Genomic DNA, 19,355 nt, shown 5'->3' on the forward strand with positions numbered 1-19,355 from the left:
TTGGCAGCCACCTGTTGGGGCTGCTGTGGCCTCGGCGCGGGCTGCCTTCGCTGTTCCGGCAGCGGGGGCGGCTCCCTCGGGTGTCCCGGTGCGGCGGAAGTTGCATATTTAAAAAAAAAAAAAATTAGAACTTGGCGATTTTTATGTAATTTCAAATGACAAACACTTATAAATATGTGATTATGAGTTGTTTTGAGATGCAAGGAGTTTATAAGTTGAGAAATGAAGAAAATAGGCAAGTAAGTAGCCATTTCGGCTCGAATTGGCTTTATTTTGATGAAATGCGCCAAAAACATTAGAAGTTTTCTTCTTTTATGCAATTTCATGTCACAATCACTTATACATATGTAATTATGATATGGTTTGAGAATGTATAAGTTTATTAGTTGAGAAATGAAGAAAATAGGCAAGTGAGTAGCGATTTCGGCTCAAAGTGGCTTTATTTTGATGAATTGGACCCAAAACCTTAGAACTTAGCGATTTTAATGTAATTTCAAATGACAAACACTTATAAATATGTGATTATGAGTTGTTTTGAGATGCAAGGAGTTTATAAGTTGAGAAATGAAGAAAATAGGCAAGTAAGTAGCCATTTCGGCTCGAATTGGCTTTATTTTGATGAAATGCGCCAAAAAAATTGAGAACTAAATAATTTACCTCCTTATTAATCAACTTCACCCATGCACGTGGCCAATCAACGAAGCTACCTACAGCTTGCGAAAGCGTTGTTATCTCAACCTCCTCTATCGGTACGGGTAGTGGAATGTCTTCGAACCCCGCAACCACTGAATCGATCCCAACCGAGTAATGATGTGGCCCCGCCATAGCACCCGTCGTCGGTTGGGCACTACCATACGCCACCAAACTCAACGCGGTACTATTTGCATGCCCCGGGTCTAGAAGTGCACACCGGGTGTCTTCCTACACAAGTATATATATAAAAAGAAGATAGTTAAATAGGACTTTTACAACAGCATAGATATAACAAAATTCATTAAGGTAGAGGGTTACAAATCACCTGTAACTCTGGAAATTCATGCGGTGTTGGATTTTCAAGCTCCCTCGAGTCCGCATGTGTAGGAGTAGGAACCTGCAACAGTACATCAATCATTGCACCTCAAATTTCTATTAACTCGGTATTTTAAAACTTTTAATAACCCAATTGATTTTACCTCAGGTGGCACATCTTCACCACGTATCTCATCTCCTCCATGTCTATCACCTTCTCCTTGTCCTTTTGGTTCAGAACATGAGTCGACCGGGGTACTAGTGAGGAACGGCAAAGTCGGTAAGTTCATCAGCTTCGCCCAAGCATTCAATTCACCAACTAACTCGTTGCGTACTTGTTCCTTAATTGATGCCACCTTGGCATCCAACTCCCCCGGTGAGTTAACACTGGCTCGAGATCTATCCGATTTTGTGTATTCGGGACCCATCACCTTATTCCATCCAAGCAATGACCCTCCCAAACCTACTACTCGTCCTGGATGGTATGACCTTCCCAAAGCCATGGTGAAAGGGTCATTCTCCACACTTGGTTCAAATTTGCCCTCCACCATCTCTTGAGTGTGCTCAAGCTATATCATAAGGAAAAATAAGGTCAGTAAAACAGTTAATGGTTTGTACAGTGATTAGATGCAAAAGTGACTTAATTTCAACAATTCATAGGTAACTTACAAGCTTATCCGCCAATTTTTTGGCTTCCGGACCCTTGATGAACCATTTTCCGGTTTTCTTATCAAACGAATGGAGAGAACAAAAGAAATCACCGGCACGACTCACCAATGTAGTGATCGTGGAACTAGAGGGTTCCTTCGATGCCACTAGAAGCGCTTTAGGGTATAAACCCGAAGCGGCCCACTCAGGTCTCTTTTCACCAAAAGTCTTAGGACCCATACGATGGACGTATTCCTTCTTTTCTGCATCCGCTTGATTTTGCTCTCGAAGTTCCTACAAAACAAAAAATGTTAGTCTCATTAATACAAAAAGTGTCAAGCTATTATTCAATTGAGATCAGATTTACACAAATTTACAATGGCTTTCTTTTGACTCTTCATTCTAACGAACTCTTCCCAATCATCTTTTGACACGGTCGGCCATATTTGCCACGGGAGACGGTCATCCTCTTTGGCATTCTTCTTCTTTGTTTGCACCTTCTTCTTCTTGTGGATCCACCGATTAGTCAACTTGGTCTTAAAGCCTCTTAATCTTTCCGCTAATAAAGAGACAAACACCCTTTTCTTCTCGGGATCATTAGGAATAGAAAACTGCCTCTGCAAGCACAAATTAAAACCGATTATTAGTTTCTATTTAGTAACAACCATAAGGTTAAGGTATCTTAAATTGTCTAAATGTGCCAAAAACACACTTACCCTTGTATCATCCCAAAATGCTTGAATCAAACCCGGAGGTACTTGCCGCATTACAAGTGTAATAGGGATTTTCCGCGAACATATGCCAACTTGATTAGCATATTGTCGACGCCATTTGGGCTCGGGTTGGCCTTTGTTGTCATACTCCAAGACCATGGGACCGTCCGGTTTCTTAAAGCTTCTCGTCGGACCCCTTCTTTTTCTTTCAGCCGGTGCCTTTTCCCCCCCTCCACCACCTGTGTTGTTTTCATCTTGTCCTTGGCCTTGACTTTCAGGAGTCGGGTTCTCACCAACAATCTCACGTGCTGTATTTACAATGGTCGGTGCACGTTCAGCTGAAATTTCATAATCGTCAAGCCTACGCTCGAACTCATCTTGAGCCTGATCCTCTGGCTCACCCAAGTCATCCTCCTTATTCACATCATAAGACACATCACTATCATCGGAGTCGTCATCCTCGTACTCGTCCTCATACTCATCATCGTCAATGTCCTCTACCAAATGAGGATCATGATCGTCCGCCATGAGATATAAGCACCTGTCAAAGCAATCATAAAACAATATTAGTGTATAGTAAAGTATATGCATGATAGTTATTATGGTTATGTAGAAGCTATTTAAGCCATTTTCACCTACTTATTATGGTCCTATAACCTTGTATATGCATGATAATGAGTACAAAATGCCAATTTCAATCTACATATGGAAAATAGGTTGTTAGAATGAATAAATGTTAGTTTATACACAAAACAAAGGAGTTGGGTTAAGTAGAAGCTATTTATGCCAGTTTCACCTACTTATGGACCTATAACCTTGTATATGCATGATAATGAGTACACTTAGGCAATTTCAAACTACAAACATGTTAAATATATTGAATGTAGGTTGTTAGAATGAATAAATGTTAGTTCATACACAAAACAAAAGAATTGGGTTAAGTAGAAGCTATTTAAGCCAATTTCACCTACTTATGGTCCTATAACCTTGTATATGCATGATAATGAGTACACTTAGGCAATTTCAAACTACAAATAGATCATTTTCGCCTACTTACGCTCCTATATACATGATAACTAAACTATATTTGCAATGAAACCATTACTAACTTTTAATCAAACTACCTCATTCTGAAATTCCTTCGTTGTGGTCTGATCGCATATAACCTGCTTCGTTGTCTATGTCATTTAGTACAACAGGTCTAGGAACAGTGAAAGGTGCTGAATCATCAAACGCATCATATTCTTCCTCATCCTCAACATCTCCAATGCCTAGGATTCTTCTTTTGCCAGCTAGCACTATAGACCATTTTGAATCCATTGGGTCAGTTACGTAGAACACTTGCTTAGCTTGAGATGCAAGGATAAATGGTTCCGCACTATCATTCAAGTGGCCAAGATTTACAAGAGTAAATTCCTCATGTTTGACGTTACGCCTGATATTATCAACCCACTTACACTTGAAAAGAGCAACCGTGAAGTCACAATAATCAAGCTCCCATATTTCTTGAATTCGACCATAGTATGACAACTCTGCATCGACAGGTGATTTATCCTTAGAACTTGCAAACTCCCTTGACGATGCCACAAGAGTTACACCACTGTTTTGGGTGGAGGAAGATTTCAAATCACGAGCCTCGGTCCAAAAAGTGTACCCATTGATGTCATATCCCTCAAATGAACGTACATCATCCCTAGGACCGTACGCAAGCCACCGTACTGTATCGGTCACATTAGTATCATTCAATCCACTCATTACTCGTTCACGAAACCAATCAACAAATTTCTTATTATGCAACTGCATAAGTGCCCTTTCACCTTTGGATGGAAATTCGGCACGCAAACAAGCCATGTGCTCGTCTAAATATGGGTGCACATCTGAAACATGGTGCAACACATAAAGGTGTGCTTGTAAGAACTGTTCTCGGTCTGGTGACATTCGTTTCGACCCAATTGTGCCATGACCATCAAGTCTACCTTCATGTCGAGAAGTAGGAAGACCAATAGGTTAAGCAAGGGCTATGTAGTCCGCCACAAAGTTACCTATCTCCTCACCCACTGTCCCTTGCATTATACTTCCTTCAGGGTGAGCTCGGTTCCGTACTTTATCTTGTAATGTACCCATGTATCTTTCAAAAGGGTAGCACCACCTCATGAACACTGGACCGCACAACTTAATCTCACGCACCAAATGAAGAACCAGATGAACCATTATGTCAAAAAATGAGGGTGGGAAATACATCTCAAATTTGCACAAAGTCACAACCACATCTTCTTGCAAAGCATCTAGTGTACAAGGATCAAGAACTTTGCTACAAATTGTATTGAAAAACGAACAAAGGCTTGTAATCGCTTCCCTCACGTGTTTCGGTAGAATACCACGGATTGCAATCGGTAGGAATACTTGCATCATAATGTGACAATCATGGGATTTCATACTTGTCAGCTTCAATTCTCCATTTAAGGTTACAAATCTTTTCATGTTAGATGAGTACCCTGATGGAACCTTAATGCCGTACAAACATGCACAAAACATACGTTTCTCTACCCTTGACAATGTATAGCAAGCCGGGGGTAAATAATTCTTTTCATCCTTCCCTTTACCCTTAACTTTCTTCTTTGACGCATCTTTGGCATTTCCCTTTCCCTTGCTCTTCTCCTTCCCTTTTTTCAAAACATTTTCATCTTCTATTCTCGGCTCCTTCCCCTTTCTAACCTTTTCTTGAGGCCACAATTCTGGACGAATCCCCATCTCTTTCAAATCTAACCGTGCACCCTTTCCGTCCTTTTCTTTGCCTGGGATATTCATAAGCGTCCCCAAAAGAGCATCACACACATTCTTCTCTATATGCATCACATCAAGACAATGCCTAACGTCATGTTCTCTCCAGTACATCAACTTCCAAAAGATTGATTCTTTCTTAAACAGAGCAGCTGAGACCACAGTTTTATTTTATTTTCCAAACACCGTTCGTATCCCTTTCACTCGAGCACTAATCTCAGCACCAGTCAATGGTCTAGGCGCAGTATCCTCTTCCACGGTTCCATCGAAAGCCTTTTTCTGCCTACGGTACGGGTGATCACGCCTAAGGAACCTTCGAGTCTGTAGGTAGACATCTTTGTGAGAATGAGTCAAGTATACGCTTGATGTGTCATCAATACATATGGGGCATGCTTTTTTCCCTTTGACCTTGTACCCACACAAGTTTCCATATGCAGGGAAGTCATTCATGGTCCACATAAGGGCTGCACGCAATGTGAACATCTCGTTCTGATGAGCATCGAAAACGGAAACCCCTTCGTCCCACATCTTTCTCAAGTCGTCAATAAGCGACGCAAGGTAAACATCTATGTCGTTTCCAGGTTGCTTAGGACCAGTTATTAGCAATGAAAGCATTACATACTTACGTTTCATGCACAGCCAAGGAGGCAAATTATAAATCACTAAAAGTACCGGCCATGTGCTGTGTTGGGTACTAAGAGTGCCAAATGGATTCATCCCGTCCGTGCACAACCCAAGCCTTAAATTTCTGACTTCATTACCAAATTCCTCAAACTTCAAATCAATGTTCTTCCACTGTGGAGAGTCAGCTGGATGCTTCAGCATTCTATTTTTCTTTCTTCCCTCTTCATGCCACCTCAAGTTTTTAGCGTCTTTTGGTATTGAGAACAGACGCTTAAACCTTGGAATAATGGGAAGATACCACAACACCTTAGCAGGAGGTCCCTCCATGCCAGGATTGCAACTCATGCGCTTGTACCGCGACCGCTTGCATCGTGGACACTCCTGCAGTTTTTCATACTCATTTCGATACAAAATACAGTCATTAGGACATGCATGTATCTTCTTATACTCCAAACCAAAGGGACACATAAGCTTCTTTGCGTAATAATAAGACTTAGGAATTTCATTCCCATCAGGCAACATATCACTTAATGCGGTCAACAAAGAAGTAAAACTGATGTCCGTCCACCCATGCTTCGACTTAATGTTGAAAAGTGTTAGCACGGCCGATAGTTTGGAGTATTTTTTGCACCCGGGATACAAAGGCTTTTTGGAAGCCTCCGATAATAATTCAAACACTTCACCTTCAACACCTTGCAACATCTCATCCACTTGTTCATCCTCGACCTCATCCGCCTGATCTTCATCGGCTCCATCCTCACCATTATCAACAATATATTCATCATTCTCGTATTCCTCGTCCACATGAATCTCATTGCTTCTAACCCGCACATCATTCCGATCAAGATCCCCACTGTACTCTCCACTTTCTCCGTGCCAAATCCACACATGGTATAATTGCCTAAACCCACGACATAATACATGATCTCTAATGATTTCAACACTATCGACCACATTCACACAATTACAATCAACACAAGGACAATAAAGGCCTTTGCCTCCCAGTTTGCGTTGATAAGCTAAAGCCCTCTCGCAAAACTCTTGAACCCCATTCCAAAATTCCAATGTATCGTGTCTACCATACATCCAACCACGGTCCTTCTCCATTTAGTAAATTGTCTATAAACATATATAGCAACATATAATTTATAATGTGTAAGTGCTACATATTTTATGTAAATCAAATTCAAGTACAAAACGTGAATATACCATTCATATAGTGAAAAAATGCATGTTTCCAAAGGGTCCTTATCATCCCAACCTAACCCATCCTTGAATGTCTACTCTCACTAGTGAATGTATGTCAACTTTCCAATTTTAAGGAAAATCCGGCAGCATTTCCCCCTAGTTCTCCAAGTACACGATGTAGATAATTAATTACCCACATATGTACCCAGAGAACATAGTGAGGAAATGGTAAGCCAAGATGTTCCTTAAAATCGAAAAGAAAACATACATTCACCACCTAAGTGAGAGTACACATTCAAGAACAGTCCCAACCGGGGACTATTCAAGACTTTCTCCTAATGAGAAAGCCTTGAACGGGTATCTAGGCATATGATGATGCAAGTATTCTATATATTGTTGTATTTATTTGCAATTAAACAATACACAAGTTGCAATTTCATGAATCACCTTTTATTAAATGGATAAATATAAAGAAATATAGCTAAGTAAAGTTTATAAGTCATACCAATATAGCAACTACCCACTTGAGCTCAATATGTAGTCCTCAAGCTAATTAAACTCGTGCTTCAATTCACAAATCTGTTAAAAAAAAGAAAAAAAAACAATATACAAAAATTAGGTTAAATATAAGGTATGTACTATTTCTTTCTCATAACATGTCAACTCACTAATTTATTTATAAGCTAAAACACATCATTCATTGAACTAACAATTGCTAAACTAACAAGGTTACTAATATCTAATAGCTACATATAACAAGTGTATCATTTTTTCCACAAGGAGTAAAAATGCAAGATTAAGATCAAAATTTTGAGATAACAACAAGGCCTTAGTCTCAAAATGATTTGGGATCCGCTAACATGAATCGTCATAAGGAATTAATGCAAGTTAATCCCCAAAACTGCATCACTCTATTCCCCTTCTACCAACACCTTACTCCCAACAATTACCATTGCCACGACCATTCACCCCACTAGCCTCAGCCAAACCACCAGTGAACCACACCACCCAGTGCCATTGGCCTGCACAACCCACAAAATTTTCCCGCGGAAAACCCCACCATTATATTCAACCTTCCATCGATCTCAATCACTTATAACCATCATCACAACAGCCCCACCATTCACAATTAAAATTCTACACTAAGATGGGTGAAACCTGGAACTATTCAGATCAATTCACCTCTAAAAGTTAATACTCGATGTTAGTCACTTTACTCACTTAGTCCAATCATATATGCATCATAAAAAGTATTTTTCAAAATAAAATTAGCAAGCAGCCACTGATTTTGATAACTTAGTGATCAAATATAGCAAAAAATTCACCCAAAACTTCAAATTAGATCATCTTGTTTTTTTTCTTTGTTAAGGGTTCATTAATCATTTACACTATATTTCATAAGAATTTCTGGTTGAACCAAATAACATTTAGAGGCAATGCAAGAAAGATTAAAAGCCACATAATGTCAAACAATCGAGTATCAAGAATATACACTCCTCAATTTTCCTAGGTTCTAATCGCTTTCTGTTTTCATCTGTTTTTTTAATTTCCACTGACTTATTAATTAATTCCTTTGATGGCATTCAATTCAATTTTGTCCCAATTTTAGAGAAAGAGACTATATACTAATATTGAATTCAATTATTCAATATTTCAATTCATAATTTAATTCATAATTTCATACTCTAAGTCTCAAATTCTAAACAAAAAACAGAACCTTATTGAAAGTTTGAAACAAATTAAAAGAGACCTACGGTTGGAGGCTGGAGGCTGTGAAGCGTTGGAGGAGTTGGAGCCTTGCTGCCTTGGAGGCTGACTTGCCGCCGAGAAGAAATTGGGTCGTGAATGGGTGAGGTGTGAGACCGTAACTGAGCAAAAAGAGGAACTTCAAGCTTCAACAAAGAGGCGAATTGAAGAGGGGTTAGGGTGACTACTGACTAGCCGTCGCGGTGTCGTCGGTCGCCGGACCTGGAGACTAGAATACCGAGGAAGGAGAAGGGGCGAAGAGAGAGAACGAATGAATGGTGGTGGCCTGAAAATGGAGAACGAAAATGGAGAGCTGCGCTTTAGGGCTGGAAATAGAATGAAACAGTGAATGAGCACGAAAGAGAGAAAAAAGAAGAAAGAAAGTTTAAGCGGTTTTTTTTTTTAATTAAGGCACCGGTTCAAATGGCACCGGTTCAAACCGGTGCCCTTTTTATTTTTGGCACCGGTTTGGTTTGAACCGGTGCCTTATATATTTTGGTAAAAGTGCGCCCAAATTTGGGCCGGTTTAGGGCACCGGTTTGGCCTGAACCGGTGCCTTTATGGGGTGCCTTATTTTTTTTTTCTACTAGTGTCAAGAATAAGTTAACTGGAACAACCATTTCATAAACTATAATGGCAGCAAATTTATCTTGCCATTTTAGATGTAATACAGCTAAATGGCTGCCTTCTCAAGGACATTTTCTTTGAATATAAGAAGCTCCGTGCTCTTCATATCTACACCAAAACATAGGCATAAGATAGAAAAATGACATGTGATATGAAAAATAATAATTAGCCAAGGAATCAAAGATTTGCAACTGGAAAAGGAGGATAAAGAACAGTCTTACTCAGTCTTGGAGAACCACATTTGTTGGAAAGAACCGAGAGATGCCAGTATACTTCCTCCTATCCAAACACTAGAAAATAAACCTGTGAGTTTATGTACAACATATTCTCACAAAAGTCACTTATGACACTTTGGCAACTTAGGAAAAGGGGAAAAATGAAATAAAAAGTGCAGGGACAAACATGCTACGCTTGCATGCTAAAACTACAAGGTGCTTGAGAAGGGGATTCCAGGACATTAGAAGAGCAACAAGGTGATGAATAGTACAATCAAGTTCCATAACATGTCTTAGTTATTCCAACGATTGTATTCCATAACATGCAAAACCTCATTCTATTAATAATCTTTGACCACTATCAGCAATTAACCCCAGCTTATAGCTGGAAAAAAAATACTGGCTAGCATGGAAAGAACGGACTTTTCTACACTTATGTTTCAATGACACCAAGAAATTTATAAAATTACACGTACAAGGACAAAGATAGTTATAACCCTATAAGGCCCTGTTCTTTTGAACTTCTGGGCAGAGCAGAGCAGAGTAGATTTCAGCAGAGCAGAGCAGAGTAGATTTCAGCAAAGCAGAGCAGAGCCGAGCCGAGCAGAGTAGAGCAGATTTGATTATTATTATTATTATTATTATTATTATTATTATTATTATTATTATTATTATTATTATTATTATTATTATTATTATTATTATTATTATTATTATTATTATTTATTTATTTATTTATTTATTTATTTTATTATACTACTACTAATTATAATAATTATTATTTTTAAATATTATTTAATTATTATTATTATTATTATTAAAAATTAATAATTAGTATTATCTTTAAATATTAGTTATTATCTTAATATTAATTGTTATTATAAAAAAAAATTATTGTTATTATAATTAATATTATTAGTTATAAGTATTATTATTACTATTAGTATAATTACTATTGTTATTACTATTACTATTATTAAATATTAATTATTATTATTATTTATATTATTATTATTAAATATTAATTATTATTATTATTATTAATTTATTATTATTATTATTAAATATTAATAATTTATTACTATTATTATTAAATATTAATAATTAATTATTATTTTTTTTATTAAATATCATTAATTAATTATTTTTATTATTATTATTATTATTAAGTATTAATTATTATTGTTATTAACTATTAATTATTATTAAATATTAATTATTTATTATTATTCTTATTAAATATTAATTATTTATTATTATTCTTATTAAATATTAATTATTTATTATTATTATTAAATATTAATTATTATTATAATAATTCAATATTAAGTACTCCCTCCGTGTTTTTTTAAGTGATACATTTTCCATTTCCGGCCGTGTTTTTTAAGTGATACATTTCCTTTTTTGGCAAAGCAATACATTAAAATATTATATCTCTCTCCTCTCATGGCCCCCACCCAAACCCACTACTACTTTTTTATTATATCTTTCCTCTCACATTCATTACTTTTCAATAAACTATTAACCCCAGTATCTTTCTTTAACAATTTTTTAATACTCCACTACCCCACTTACCTCTTATTTTATTTAAGTCAATTAAATTGCCTAAAACTATGTGCCGGTCAATATGTATCACTTAAAAAAACACGGAGGGAGTATTAATTTTAAGTAGAGCAGAGCAGGGCAAAGCAGAGCAGATTTCAGCAAAGCAGAGCAGAGCAAAGCAGATTTCAGCAGAGTAGAGCAGAGCAAAGCAACTCTAAAGAACGGGACCTAAGCCATGTTAGGATCAAGTAACCCAACAAAGAACCAAATTCTATAAATAATCCACCGGTATGATAATGTTAACAGGCTATTAAAAGTCATAATTTCTTTTATATCATTTTATGATGACAGAAAAAGGATTCCCCATCTTAACTCCATGGGATCTGTACAATTGCACGGAACTGTAGGCATCGGAGAACAAGAGTAGATTGAAATAAAAATTAACTCACTTAAACCTCCTTTTAGTAGCATTTTCACTAGCCAAAACCTTTACTCTGGAGACTGCTTGAGGTGACTCCTGCACAATAAGCACTGGTTACTATGCACACAAGCTTACAACTGGAAGTCATGTTCACCTTTGATGATTTAGTGGCAAGAAAAAAAATAGTCTTGACATATTCAAGGCTGTGATATGATTGATTCAATAATACAAATGAACTCCAACACCTGTTCCAACTGTTTTTGATAAGACCTATCAAAATAAGTTAATGGGAAGTAAAAAAAAGGATGATATTGTGTAAATCAGAGTTAGTGGGAAAATAGTTTAAATTCGAAGCAAAAGCTTATCAAATGTATGTATAATTTATATGTATTTAAAAAAGGATTTTGCATTAGAGTTGGAAAGCATAAGAGACGAATAGATTATTCAATATATAGATAAAAATATTTGTTTGTTCTAATGAGGGCTATTAAATTGGTTTATTAATACTTGAACAATTAATTTTTAGGAAACATTAGTCATTAACCGACCGTACATATGTGTTACTATTTATGAATAATTATTTATCTATATTAACAATGAACATATATCAAAATAAAAATGAACAAATTGCTTTTTATTATTGAACAAAGTGTCACATGTAAAAATTATTTAAGCCTCTTATCAAAAAATAAATAAACAAATAATAAAAACAATTAAGGATGATGAGAGCTTAATTGCGATTTCATTTCCAATCAGTTGAAGATTTAAAATTGACAATTATTTTAAAATGGCAATGCTCAATCACAAATTAAAGTTATTATGAACATTTTAATGATCAAAGTGAATTTTTGGTATGACCATTGTATATATAATAGGAAAATTGTAAACTAATAATCCCACCTTTAGGTGGTCTTCCACAAACAATCCCACCTTTCTAAAATCCAGAAACAATCTCACCTATTCCCCCTATCTTCCATTAAAGATCCTTTTTACAGGTTACCCCTTAAACCGGTGAACCTATTCTATTTCCCTCCCTAAAGTCTTTCTTCTCCAACGGTTTTCCCCCCCAAAAAAACTTAAGTTTCGCCATTTTTATGAAACAAAGGAACAATTATCCGTCCAAAAAAAAAAAAAAAAATTTATCTTTCAGAAACTTATCTCCGTCCAAAGGACTGCAATTGTTCATTGATTGAAGGAAATTAAGGTCCTTAGCACAGCAATTCAAGGTGGGCTAATTAGAGGTAAATCGACAAACCCTAGCTTTCTTAAATTTGCGAATTAAAGCAATTAAACGAAGATAGCTTCGATTAACATAGTGAAGAGTAATTTAAGTAGTTACTGAGACTGTTTGCGTATTGTAATGGGTCTTGCATGTTTGAAAATATATCATGGTGGGAAGTTTAAATTTGACAGTAATGGTTACTGGGTTTATTTGGGAGGGAAGTTCAAAACTTTTGATGTTGATGTTGATGAGTTGTGTTGGTTTTATATGAAGGAATTAGTTGCTAAATGTGGTAATTATTCTGAAATTTTCAAACTTTATTACTTAAATCCTGCACTTGACTTAAGGGGTGGGTTAAAGTCTGCATTTACTGATGATGAATTCAGAGAATTGGGTAGGGTAATGGTGGAGAACAGAATACTAGACTTGTATGTAGTTGATGATGATGTTCAACCTGAATTTGTTAAACAATCCCAGACTGGATCCAATACCACAACCCATCCCACTTCAGCCATTGTTGCCACAGAACATGAGCCCAATAGGCCCAAAAAATTGATACCTAAGAGAGCTGGCATTTTGAGTCAGGAATCTAGTGCAGTTTTAGAGAAGCTGCATGTGTTGGAAAAGTCTAAAGGCAAAGCAGTAGAAGTGGTCCCCACTCCAACAACAAACAAACAACTTCAACCATTTCCTAGATCTAGTACTTCCATTTCATTACCAGAAAACCCTAGTCAAACAATAGCAACCCTAATTCAAACAGCAAACACTTTAGAGCCTCATTCTGAATTCATTAGATGTGAAGTGCCAAGGGACTATGATTGGGAGGAAGACAGACCTAATAGCCCCATTGCCATAGATGAGTTATTGTATGATGTAGGAAGTGATGATGATGATGATAGAGATTATGTGTTAGAAGATGATTTGGAGGGTGATTCTGATGCAGATGAGTATTTGTTTCAAAAAGAGGATGAAGTTAATCTCAGAAATGAGTATGAGGAAGAGGATTGACTAGGTGATTATGAGATTTATCAGGCTAACTTTGACTTAGATGGGGAAGAGGATGATGTTAGTGACATTGAAGAGTTGAAGGAGCCAAAGGATTTTGATGCTGACATTAGTGATGATGAGCAAAGGGAGGCAAGGGAAAAAGTGAAAGGTTTCAATTGTAGTGTAGTAGAATTAGCACAATCACTACAAGTTCAAGCAACTAAGGGTAATTTAGCTGCACAGCAGGAGGGGAACAAAGGGGGTGAGAGTAGTATACAGGTTGGGGAGAGTAGTAAACAAGTTGGGAGAGTGGAAAAACAGGCTGGTTACAACTCTGAATATGAAGAATCTGATGAAGAAATTCACACACCTAGGGGAAGTGATGAAGAGGAGACAATTGGGGAAAGAAAGAGCAGAAGAGGTCTGCTTGTAGGGCCTGAGACTGATTTTACTCAGTTTCAGTGGAAAGTTGGGCATAGATTTGCAACTAGGGAGGACTTCAAGCAAGCTGTTGCTAAGTTTGCAATTTTTCAAGGTAGAAATCTAACTATTGTGTCAGCAAATAAAAGTAGGCAACAAAGAATTGGTGTGAGGTGCAGTGAAGGGTGTCCTTTTAGGTTGTATGCCTCTTGGGACTCCAGGAGAGGTTCCTTTGTAGTTAAAACAGTAATGTCAGACCATACTTGCATCAGAACTATGGAGAAAAACAAGCAGCTAAAAGGGTCATGGTTGGAAAAACAACTACTTGATGTGTTTAAGGCTAGGCCTCATTGGCCAGCTAAAGAGATCATTGAAACAGTCAGGAGAGCTTACAGGGTTATCATTAGGAAAGAGTTTGCTTACAAGGTGAAGTGGCATGCTCACAAAAAACTTCATGGCTCCATGAGAGAGCATTATGGGAAGGTTGGCAGGTATCTTGAAGCCTTGAAAAGGTCCAGTCCAAACACACAGTTGGACTTAGCCACATACATGGACAAGAATAAGCCACCACAGATTTTTCAGAGGTTGTATGTCTATTTTGAGGGATTGCAAAAAGGTTGGATGGAGGGTTGCAGAAAAGTTATATGTGTTGATGCTTGCTTTTTGAAGACATTCCTAGGGGGACAGTTGATGTTTGCTGTAGGCAGAGATGGGAATGATCAGATGTACCCAATTGCTTGGGCAGTGGTGGAGGGTGAAAATAATACTTCCTGGGAGTGGTTTCTGAATAACCTCAGCAAAAGCCTTCAGCTTGGTGATGGTTTTGGAACTGTGATTGTGTCAGATGAGCATCAGGTATAAACTTCAACTGTTTTTGTTTTTTTTTTTGTTTTTTGTTTTTTGTTTTTTGTTTTTTTTTTTTTTTTTTTTTTGTTTTTTTTTTTTTTTTTTTTTTGCTGAATTCATTAATACATATTGCTTTACTAGGCCATTCTAAGAGGGGTTAGTGTGACACTCCCTCAAGCTGAGCACAGACATTGTGCAAGACATATGTTTTCAAATTGGCACAAGAATTTCAGAGGTGATGAAATGAAATTGATGTTTTGGAGCTGTGCAAAGTCATATAGTGAAGCTGACTATAGAGATTCACTTAAGAAGTTGGAGACAACTAATGCTGCAGCTGCTGCAGGCTTCAAAAGTTACAACCCAGATGTCTTTTGCAGGGCATTTCTGAAAACTGGTGTGAAGGCAGATGCCATCACATCTAACATGGCTGAGACATTTAATGGGTATATCATTAATGCTAGGGAAAAACATTTGCTTTATATGTTGGAGGATATAAGGGCATCTTTAATGAGGAGGCTGGTGATTAAGAGGCAGGAAATGGAAAAATGGAAAAGTGTTTTATGTCCAAGGATTCAGAAGAAGCTAGAATCAGAGAAAGAGGAAGCTGCTAATTGTGAGGTCATTCCTTCTTCACAGACTGTGTTTCAAGTGAGCCATATCTTGGACACTATGTATGTGGACCTAGAAAAAAGAACTTGCACATGCAGAAAATGGGACATGTGTGGGATCCCATGTTGCCATGCAGTGGCTGCGATTTTTTTTCTATCATAAGAAGGCAGAAGATTATGTTGATGAGTGTTATAAGAAGGATATGTACTTGAAAGCATATGGGAATTCAATCCCTCCAATTGAAGGTGAAAGGCATTGGCCTCAATTAGAGTTGAGTATGGATCCACCCCCCATCAAAGTGGGACCAGGAAGGCCTAGGAAGAATAGAAGAAAGGATCCATTTGAGGACCCTAAAAAGCCAGGAAAGTTGACCAAACATGGCATGGAAATGACATGCTCTGTGTGTCAACAAAAGGGCCATAATAAGAGAAGGTGCCCCAACAGAGGAACTACTCTGCCACAAGCCCCAGATGAGCCTCCAGCAAAGAGAGCAAGGGGTAGGCCAAGGAAAGAGGCTGCAGCTTCCTAACCTATGCACCCATGCTCTTCTACTCATCTAACAGCAACAACTAAGCCTTCAAGAATAGGAAGGGGAGGTAGAGTGATCAGCAGGGGAGGCAACTCAGTTGGAAGTACAATGGGAAGGGGAACTAGCTTAGCAGAGCTAGGGGAAGGGATGCTCCAACTAGTAGGGGTGGGAGAACTGGTAGGGGTGGGGAAGCTTCAGGCAGCATGGGAAGAGGTGTTACCACAACAACAGGAGGTAACAGGGGTGGTAGAGGAACAAGGGGTGGTAGAGGATCAAGGGGTGGAAGAGGTAGAGGAAGAAATCAGGACCCCTTTATTTGACATCAAATGGCTCTACATTAACTAATGTATGACAGTAACTCATTCAGTATTTTATTACAAAGCCTATTCATGTCAAAATCCCAAAACTAACTCCTTTTTTTTTGTTTTAGTGCAGCCACCAGGAAGTGCAGGACCTCAAGATGTTTCAGCATACACCACTACTTTCTCCTACAACTTCAGTCAGGGTTCCTCAAATTAGAACAATATGTAATAAGGATGTATTAGTTAGTTAAGATCAATGACAGTCCTAAGTTTATGTAATTCAAACCTATGTTTAAGTATCTTCATTTGAACTGAGTTTGTCTTATATTTTGAAGAATTTCATGTTATGCTATATATGCTCTCAGTTTTTGCAATTTTTTCATATTATGCTGTATTAAAGTGTTTAAAAACTTCTGCAACAACAATTAAATTGCAATAATTTTCAGCAACAACAATTTAACCAAGCAACATAAGGCATATATTCATTGAAATTGACATGGTTACAAAAGTCAGTGAAGGTCAGCACCTACACTACAGTCAAGCCTAGCCTAGTGAATACCATCCTAGCATGCCAAATTAAGCAAAAAAACCAAACACTTTCACATCTGAAAACTACCCAAAATACAGATGTCCCAACCAACCCACAGCCCACTTATACTACATCTTCACATCAACCCCAAAAAACTACCTACACCCCATCATCAACACACCCTATTTCATCAACAGCACAAGGGTGAAAAAAGCCCAAGAGAAGACCAGAGTAAGCATCAGCCTTTTGTCAGTGTTGTTTTCCTTCAGTTCAAACATTGTTTCAGTTGTTGCAATGCCCATTTCCTCCACCTCTTCAACCAGCTTCTCTTTCTTTGCCTTGAGCCTCTTCACTTTATCCTTCATCATGTCCAGTTCATACTCAATCTCACAAATTCTGGTCTCCTTCTCCATAACCAAATGTTGCAGATCAAAAACATCATCCACCTCATCAGCCCACTTGAAAAAGCCACAAGTCCTCTGCTCCTACAAATCACCCAAATTAGCCTATTACAACAATAACAAAGCAAATTAAAAAAAAAAAAAACAATTTGGTGCGCAATTACTTACAGGCCAGTATGAGCACCCAAAAAAACGCTTCCCCTTTGTTGGACCATCGTAGCGCACTGTCCTCAGTGGTGCAATTTCATTGTGGTAGCACACCACCTGAGAAGACGAGGTTTGCTTCGACCTCGACCTTGAAGAGGAGCCAATTGAATTATGACTTGCCATTGATAGAGAACTGGAAAAATAAGAAAACTTTGAATACAAGAGAAGAGATGAGATGAAGAAAGATGAAGAAAGATGAAAAAATTAATTGATAGGGGGGGCAATTTATAAAATTCTCATAGAAGATAACAGGGGAGAAGGCATTAATGGTGTATAAGCTTTAACGGTTGGAAATTAAATTAGAAGAAACCGGTTGTTCTAAGCAATCTAATTATTTAACCGGTTTCAACAGGTGAAGGATCGTTAATGGAAGATAGGGGGAATAGGTGGGATTATTTCTGGATTTTAGAAAGGTGGGATTGTTTGTGGAAGACCACCTAAAGGTGGGATTATTAGTTTACAATTTTCCTATATAATAAGCACTAGCTAGATCACTAGGTATTTATTTTGAAGGATTTAGTTATAGTAAGAAAAAGGATAGTTTCCTTTTTAATAAAATCAACGCTAGGTGAATTTGTAACACATCAAATATTGAAATATTGAATATCAAAATATACAATATAACTCCACACATAATATCAAACACGATAAGCTTCTTGATCCATATTTGAAAAATTCAAGCTCATGTATGTTATTGGTTCATGTTGTTTGGCAACTCCATGCCTTGTTTATTTCCCTCTTTCTGACGTCTTCAGTTTTTTCTTGTTATTGTGTGGTCTAACGCATTATATCTACGATTTATTTCTTACCCAATAGACAAAATATATAAGCTATTGGATTAAAACAAGAATGAGTGTTGAAATGAACCAGTTTTTATGTGTAAAATGAACACATATGAGTATGAAAATCGACATGATGATGCTTAAAGTAATTCAATATAAAATGATCATCTATATAAATGAAAATATATTATATTGCAAATGACCATGAAAGATATTAGAAAAGACGAAAAATATTGGAATTTAAAACTAAAATGAATATTTATTATTTACTATTTACATTACTTCAAAATCTAGAACATTTTAATAATATAAGAGCACACCACAAATTCATATATATCAATTATAATTGTAAGAATCACTTCCATGTCAATTACAAGAAATCACACACTCTTATTGAAATTCCTTATTAAATCTGTAGCAAATATCTAAAAAAAAGATTCAAAAATATGTTTATCTTAAATAAAAACTCTAATAACTGTATCTTAATGTATATGATCATATACTATTATATCATTGAACATCACCAATATAAAAATGAACATTTATCAAAAGAATTTTCCACTTCAAGATATAGAAAATAAGAACGAATATTATTATGTGAATGATCATGTACTAATATATAAATGAACATTAATTATATCAATAATCTATTAACATGTGAATAACATCGTACTAATATATAAATGAACATTTACCAAATCGTAAATGAACATTCATGCGAAATAGATTAAATCATCTAGAAAATTACGACAATTAAACTCAGTTTTTTTAATTTTTTGTGTCCAATAATTTTATAAACTAATACCACACCACAAATTTACTTTTTTTTTTTAAAAAAAAATTAGTAAAATTATATCATGATTCTTACGTTGTAAATTTCCAAGCTTGGTATTTCTTTTATTTTCATGAAAACACAATTGCAAGAAAAACCAGTAAAAAAAAAAAAAAAAAAAATCTAGGATATTATACTTGTTTTTCATTACAAAAATCAACAAAAAAAACACT

The sequence above is a fragment of the Chenopodium album genome, chromosome 2 (genome assembly GCF_948465745.1).
Source record: "Chenopodium album chromosome 2, dcCheAlbu1.1, whole genome shotgun sequence".
In the NCBI taxonomy this organism is placed as follows: Eukaryota; Viridiplantae; Streptophyta; class Magnoliopsida; order Caryophyllales; family Amaranthaceae; genus Chenopodium; species Chenopodium album.